Source organism: Amborella trichopoda, chromosome 1 (genome assembly GCF_054954075.1).
Source record: "Amborella trichopoda isolate Santa Cruz 75 chromosome 1, AtrichopodaSantaCruz75HAP2 v2.0, whole genome shotgun sequence".
In the NCBI taxonomy this organism is placed as follows: domain Eukaryota; kingdom Viridiplantae; phylum Streptophyta; class Magnoliopsida; order Amborellales; family Amborellaceae; genus Amborella; species Amborella trichopoda.
In genome coordinates, this window is record NC_142336.1 from 20307503 (window position 1) to 20313638 (window position 6136).

The following is a 6136-nucleotide window of genomic DNA, read 5'->3' on the forward strand; positions in this document are numbered from 1 at the left end:
AGAACTAACGATGCACCCCAAAAATTCATTGCAAAGGTTGTTTTAATATTGAAAAAGTTTCTAATTGATCATCTCGACATCAAGATGTATGAGTGTATGAAAAAAATAAAAAAATTTGAGTGCCAAAAATTGTGCATCTTGCAACATATTATCTACACCGTCATATGTTTATAGATCTACATGATTTTAACGATTTCAGGAGTTTAAAAGTATTTAATTAGACATTCCAATGAATTCGTTGTAATGCAAATGCTTGCAAAAAGGTATGAATCATTAAATGAATCTGGAATAATTCCTAACAGCTTGTTCACAGATAGGTCAACTTCTCCAAGACGGATGGTAAGCTGCGAAGTAGGTATGGTTCCATTAATCATGTTTTGGAAGAGGTCCAAGTAAGAAAGATGGGAACAATTTCCGAAACTTGATGGAAGGGAACAAATCTAAAGTTTCCAAAAGATGAAGTTGCCTCATTGTTGAAGGAATCTTTCCAGTTAAGTAGTTGCCATACAAATTTCAGTATTTCAAGTACACAAGCTTTCCAATCCCGAGCAGAATGCTTCCAACTAAACTGTTATCTGATGCAATCAAAGTCTCAAATGACAACATTCTGTAAATAAAAGTAGGAATACTACCATTTAAATGATTTCCACTATGCTACAAACCCTCATGTTTCTTCAAATGGCTCACTCTTTTGGGATTCCCCCTGTTAGGGAGTTATCAGATAGGCTGAGGTAGTTTAGGGCTGAGAGGTAACCAAGAAAAGGTGGGATGCTCCCTGTTAAATTAATACTTGAAAGACCAAGTTGTTCTAGGTTTCACAAGTTACCTATTTCTGTGGGTAAGGCTCCAATCATTTTGTTTCCCTAAATGTTCGAAATATATAAGACTTTTTACCAGACAAAAAGTTCAATGAGAAATCCAAGTCTTTTAAGTGGCATAGACATCCAATTGCTGCAGGAATATTCTCACCACAGTTGTTGCTCCTCAACTTCGAATGCTCCATGTTTACAAGGCTCATAATCCACGGCAGGATGATCCCTGACAAAGAGTTATTAGAGAGATCAAGGTATATGAGACTCATACCGTTTCCTAAGCTCATAGGGATTTTGCCAAAAATATTGTTGTATGATAAATGCAGCACCTGTAGGTCTTGAATTTTCCCAGTAGTGGGAAGAAAACTTCCGTCAAAGTTGTTACCAGACAAGTCCAATTCTATTAACTTAACAAGGTTTCCAATTGAGATCGGGATGCTTGCTTCAATGGCATTTCAGCTCATGTTGAGACACTTCAAGAGACATAAGTATCCAATCTCCCAAAGATGACACCATAGAAACTATCATAAAGGTTGAGGGAGATGAGAAATGAGAGATTACCAATGTGAGAACTAATGCTGCCAAAAAAGAAAAGAGAATTAAGATCCAGTAAAGCTACTCTCTCCTTTCGCTGGTCGCATGTAACTTCTCGCCAACCGCACATAGGAACATTTGCATTCCACAAGTCCAACTTCCTATTATCGTCTATGACCTGTCTCTTAAAACTGGTATGGATAGAACTGATCATTTAAAAGAGTAAAGGTGGTGGCTTGTGACTCCATAGCAAGAGCTTCCATGCAACACATAGTGAGCATATGGCCATAAAAAAGACACTATGTGAACTTAGCAAAGAGGCAAAATCCATAATATCTTGTAATCTCTTCTCTTATTTTTCTTTTGGGTAAATCCATAATATCTTGTAAACTATTATCTTATTTTTATTTTGGGTAGGTGTGGCATCCAATGCTTGAAAACATGGGTTTGTTATATATGGCTACAAGTACTGTGAAGTTTTTGGTTCACTTTTCCAAAGTCGCTCAAGATGGGACCAGCCCATTACTGATGGGACATGCCTTCTCTCTCATCTTTGAAAATTATGCATAAGACCAAAGAAGCATTGTGGAATTTTAGAAATAGTCCATGTTAATCTTTATGTCCCAGTAGTCTCAAGCATATACCACTTAACAGTAGTTCCAAGCTCACTTTTTTTTTTTTTTCTTTTTTTAATTATGTTCAAAATTCACTTTTTCAACAATCATAAGCAAATCTTTGCTGAGATTTAACTAGTGTCACCCAAATAGTTAAAGCGAAGGGGAACCAATTGCTTAACTTTAACTCACTTACTATAAAGAAAAAAAAAAAAAACTAGTTAACGGTTTTGACTCTAGCTGAAAATGTCAGGCCTGAACCTCACAAAGGGAGAAATTATATTAATCTCAAATAAGATAGTCTGCACTCCTGATAACATTAACTATCATCCAAACTGGCCCTAAGTGTTTAAGTTGTTTTTTTCATTATTATAAAAATACTCATATAGCAATGAGAAAGTGGATCCCAAAATTTCAAATAAAAAAAAAAAAAGTACTACTAAATAAGTTTTTGTTGCCTAAAAGAATTAGTAAACAGTGTGCTCCCACAGGAGAATGTTGTAAGCACTCATATAATAATGATTTTTATTAAACGGGCAGAGTAAAAGAGAAGTTCATGTGTTTGGGTAGGTGAGAAATGCTGATTTAGATTGCCTAGGCTGACATCTACACAATGTGATATTTGCATTAAGAAAGTATGTTCAATGCAATTGACCTTCCATAATTGACTTACAAATTTACAGTCATTGGATTAAAAAAAAACAGGTGCCGCTTTTTTTAACTTTAGGGTATGTTTTTATGGAGGTTCCAATCCTTGACCTCCCTCACCCATCACAAGAGTCAATTCCTAATGTTCATTAATCATTCATGAGAAATACTTCATCAAACATTCCTAAGAAATAATTGTTTATCTCTATAATACTTCTATTACCAATGGTTTTAAATTGCTCTCAAGAGACAATGTACTATATACAGAGCATTGACACATGGTATAAATTGCTTGGAATGGGTCAATATACTATACAAAACCTTGTATAGGAGAGTCTACACCATCCTTTGTAAACCATCAAGATTGGATTTCATAGGGTGAGAAATGTTCATTCAAATTGCCAAGGCTGACATCTACACAATGTGATATTTGCATTAAGAAAATATGTTCAATGCCAAGGCCATAATTGGTAATCTTCAGATAACTTGGCATCAGCAAAGGTCAGAATCCCTTATTTCAGTGGCGTAGTCATTTCCTGAGGCTCGGAATTAATATTAATGATACTTCCTTGAGAAATCCAGATTTAGAAGGCGGTGGTGGAATCATCAGGAACAAAGATGGAGGTTTCATTGCTGATTTTTCAAAGTATTTTTGGTTTTGCTTATAATAACTATGCATAATTCTTGCCACTTGAAGAAGGAGTTCAGTTAGTTCATCAGAAGAATTGTTTTCCAATATAAATAGAAAGTGATTCGGTCCTACATGTGGATGTCATTCAGAATCGATACCATGCTCCATGCCAACTAAAGACGATTGCAAATAATTGTCGTGCCAGACATTCTTCCCATCGATGGTCCATTGCACATATTTTTTCGAAGGAAAACATGGTTGTTGATGCCCTCGCTAGGAGGGCATCCGCTTGCCCCGTGCTACTGTGTGGCATCATAGACCACCAGATTTTCTTTTTTCTCTTTTATTACATGATCCGGCACAACTGCCCTACTATAGGGTTGTACATTAATTATTTTTCTCTGCTCATTTATTAATGAAAAAACGAGTGAGGGGCCTTCTCCCCTACTAACTTACCCCCCAAAAAACTTGTTTTCAATGCAATTAACCTTCCATAATTGACTTACAAATTTATAGTGGTTGGATTAAACAAAAAAATAGGTACGGGTTTTTTTTAACTTTAGGGTATGTATGTTTTTATGGAGGTTCCAATCCTTGACCTCCCTCACTCGCCACAAGAGTCAATTCCTAATGTTCATTAAACATTCCTAAGAAATACTTCATCAAACATTCATGAGAAATACTTGTTTATCTCTATAATACTTCCATTACCAATGGTTTTAAATTGCTCTAAAGAGACAATATACTATACACAGAGAATTGGCCCATGATTATAAATTGCTTGGAATGGGACAATATAATATACACAACTGTGCATAGGACAGTCTACACCATCATTTGTCAACCATCAAGATTAGATTTCATAGGGGCGGATAGGTGGTCTAACATTTAAAACTCCTTAATCCTTTTGATTGCTGATAACCCTGTAGTGCACGAGTGTCCATGCACACATTGTCCATGCAAATATGATTTTCTTTGGCCAAAATATGATTAGGTTTGAACCCTTTATGGACACTTTGCATTTTCTCTTTAACATCCATCACAAGAAACTGAAAATGTTTCATTAGTCAATGGTGACCGAGTTGGCCATGGAGTTCAAGTTCTTGAACTTGGACTATTTTTGTAATTCTCAATGAACTTATGAAAGAATCCTAGGCCCCAAATAAATTCAAGTACAAGTTTAGATAAACATTGCCAAAAGTATCTAAGAAGCTAAAACTTCCAAATTGAAACATAATAAAACTCGTATATTTTACACATATTTTAAGATGGCATGACCAATCACACAAGGTTTATATCTCATCTTGACTGACTCCTGGTGAGTGAACCAATAGTCAATAACTCTTGATAGGATTTGATACTTAATGCATATAAGCATGCGATATTAGATCCATCTGTTCTCCAATAGAAAGAGAAAATGGGCCTACCCTCTATACTGCCATCATCTCCTAGTGTTAATGTTACTGTAACTGCCATAGTTGCTAGCTATTTCATGAACATTATTGTTTTACAGATACAGTATGCATTCAATAAGTCAAAAGATGAACTCTCTCTCTACTAATTTAAGAGAGATAGATCCTTTGAACTCAGGCAATTCTCTCTTCGCCTTCATTCAACCCATCTCACCTTCCTTTGGAAACCTTTCATCTCTGATGGCCCTTGGCTTGTCCAACAATGCACCACAGGTGCAAATCTGAGTCAGGCTATTTGATTAAACTGGAGAGTTTGTAGCTTGATGGAAACAACTTGAATTGTAGTATCCTAATAGAAATCGGATGACTTTAACAGCTATAATGGTTAGGTTTCCCAACCAGTTTATTTTCTCATGAAATCCCTTCAAGTTTAAGAAAATGTTTAAATTTTCTTCACCATGACATTTCCAAAAATAGGATATAAATGGCACCATACCATCACCAACTTTTACAAAGCCATTGCATTTTATTGACCTCTAGGACGAGACGTTATCTGGAAAAGTTCCAACGAAATTTCCAAACTCAGTTTATAATATTTCGCATGGCTAAAAACTCTTTAAATGGTACAATCCCTTCATTACTAGGTAAGTTGGAGCATGTTGAAGTTCTGGACCTCTCTGGGAATGATTTGCAAGAACAGATTCCAAAGACATTCATGAATCTAGAAGCAATGGTGTCAATCAATCTGTCTAACACTTCACTTGTCTGGAGAATTTGAAGAGAATATGAATTACCTTATGAGTTTGGGACACTTAGATCTTTCATACGATGAAATGGAAGGAGAGGTTCCAGATGATGGAATATTTAATCTTCTTTCGCCTCATGATCTCCAACTCCAAGGAAACATATTGCCTGCTTGCTGCAACCAAGCACAAGCTACCCAAAAACGAGCTGCTCATGAAGAGCATAGCTACAAAGCAATGAAAACAGCAATCCTCGCCATAGGTTTGCCAATTGCAATGATTCTATTGTGTGCAGCTTTAATAGTGTTGCAAAGAAAGAGAATGAGAAGTGGCCGCCCTTCCAGCCCACAGCTAAAGAGGGAATGCATAAGATCTCATATGAAAGCTCTTTGTTGCAACCAAATGGTTTTAGTATGGACAATCTAATATGTTTTGGTAGCTTTGGTGCAGTGTACTAGAACCCTCAGTGATGGAGCCATTGTTGCTGTTAAGAACCTCTACTTAAAATGGAGTGCAGAGTGTAAAGCTCTTAGTAGCATTTGACACAAAAATCTGGTAAAGCTAATCACTTGTTGCTCAAGTCATGGTCTCCAAGGCAATTAGTTGAAACCCTAATATTTATATTCATGCCCAAGGGAAGTTTGGACAAGTGGCTCCACCCACCAACTCATCTAGTTATGGTTAGTAAAAATCAAAACCTCCATTTCAGCTTAAATATCATACAAGAGCTTAGCAATCAATT

General features: G+C 36.2%; 1 long non-coding RNA gene across 1 annotated transcript; it reads right to left on the reverse strand.

The window, feature by feature from the left end:
- Positions 1–446: 446 nt before the first annotated feature.
- On the reverse strand, positions 447–1729 carry LOC148783737 (uncharacterized). The gene is made up of 2 exons (XR_016044524.1): positions 1142–1729; positions 447–1038 (listed from the first exon to the last, which is right to left on the reverse strand). It is a non-coding gene; the product is annotated as an uncharacterized LOC148783737 (long non-coding RNA).
- Positions 1730–6136: the final 4407 nt, after the last annotated feature.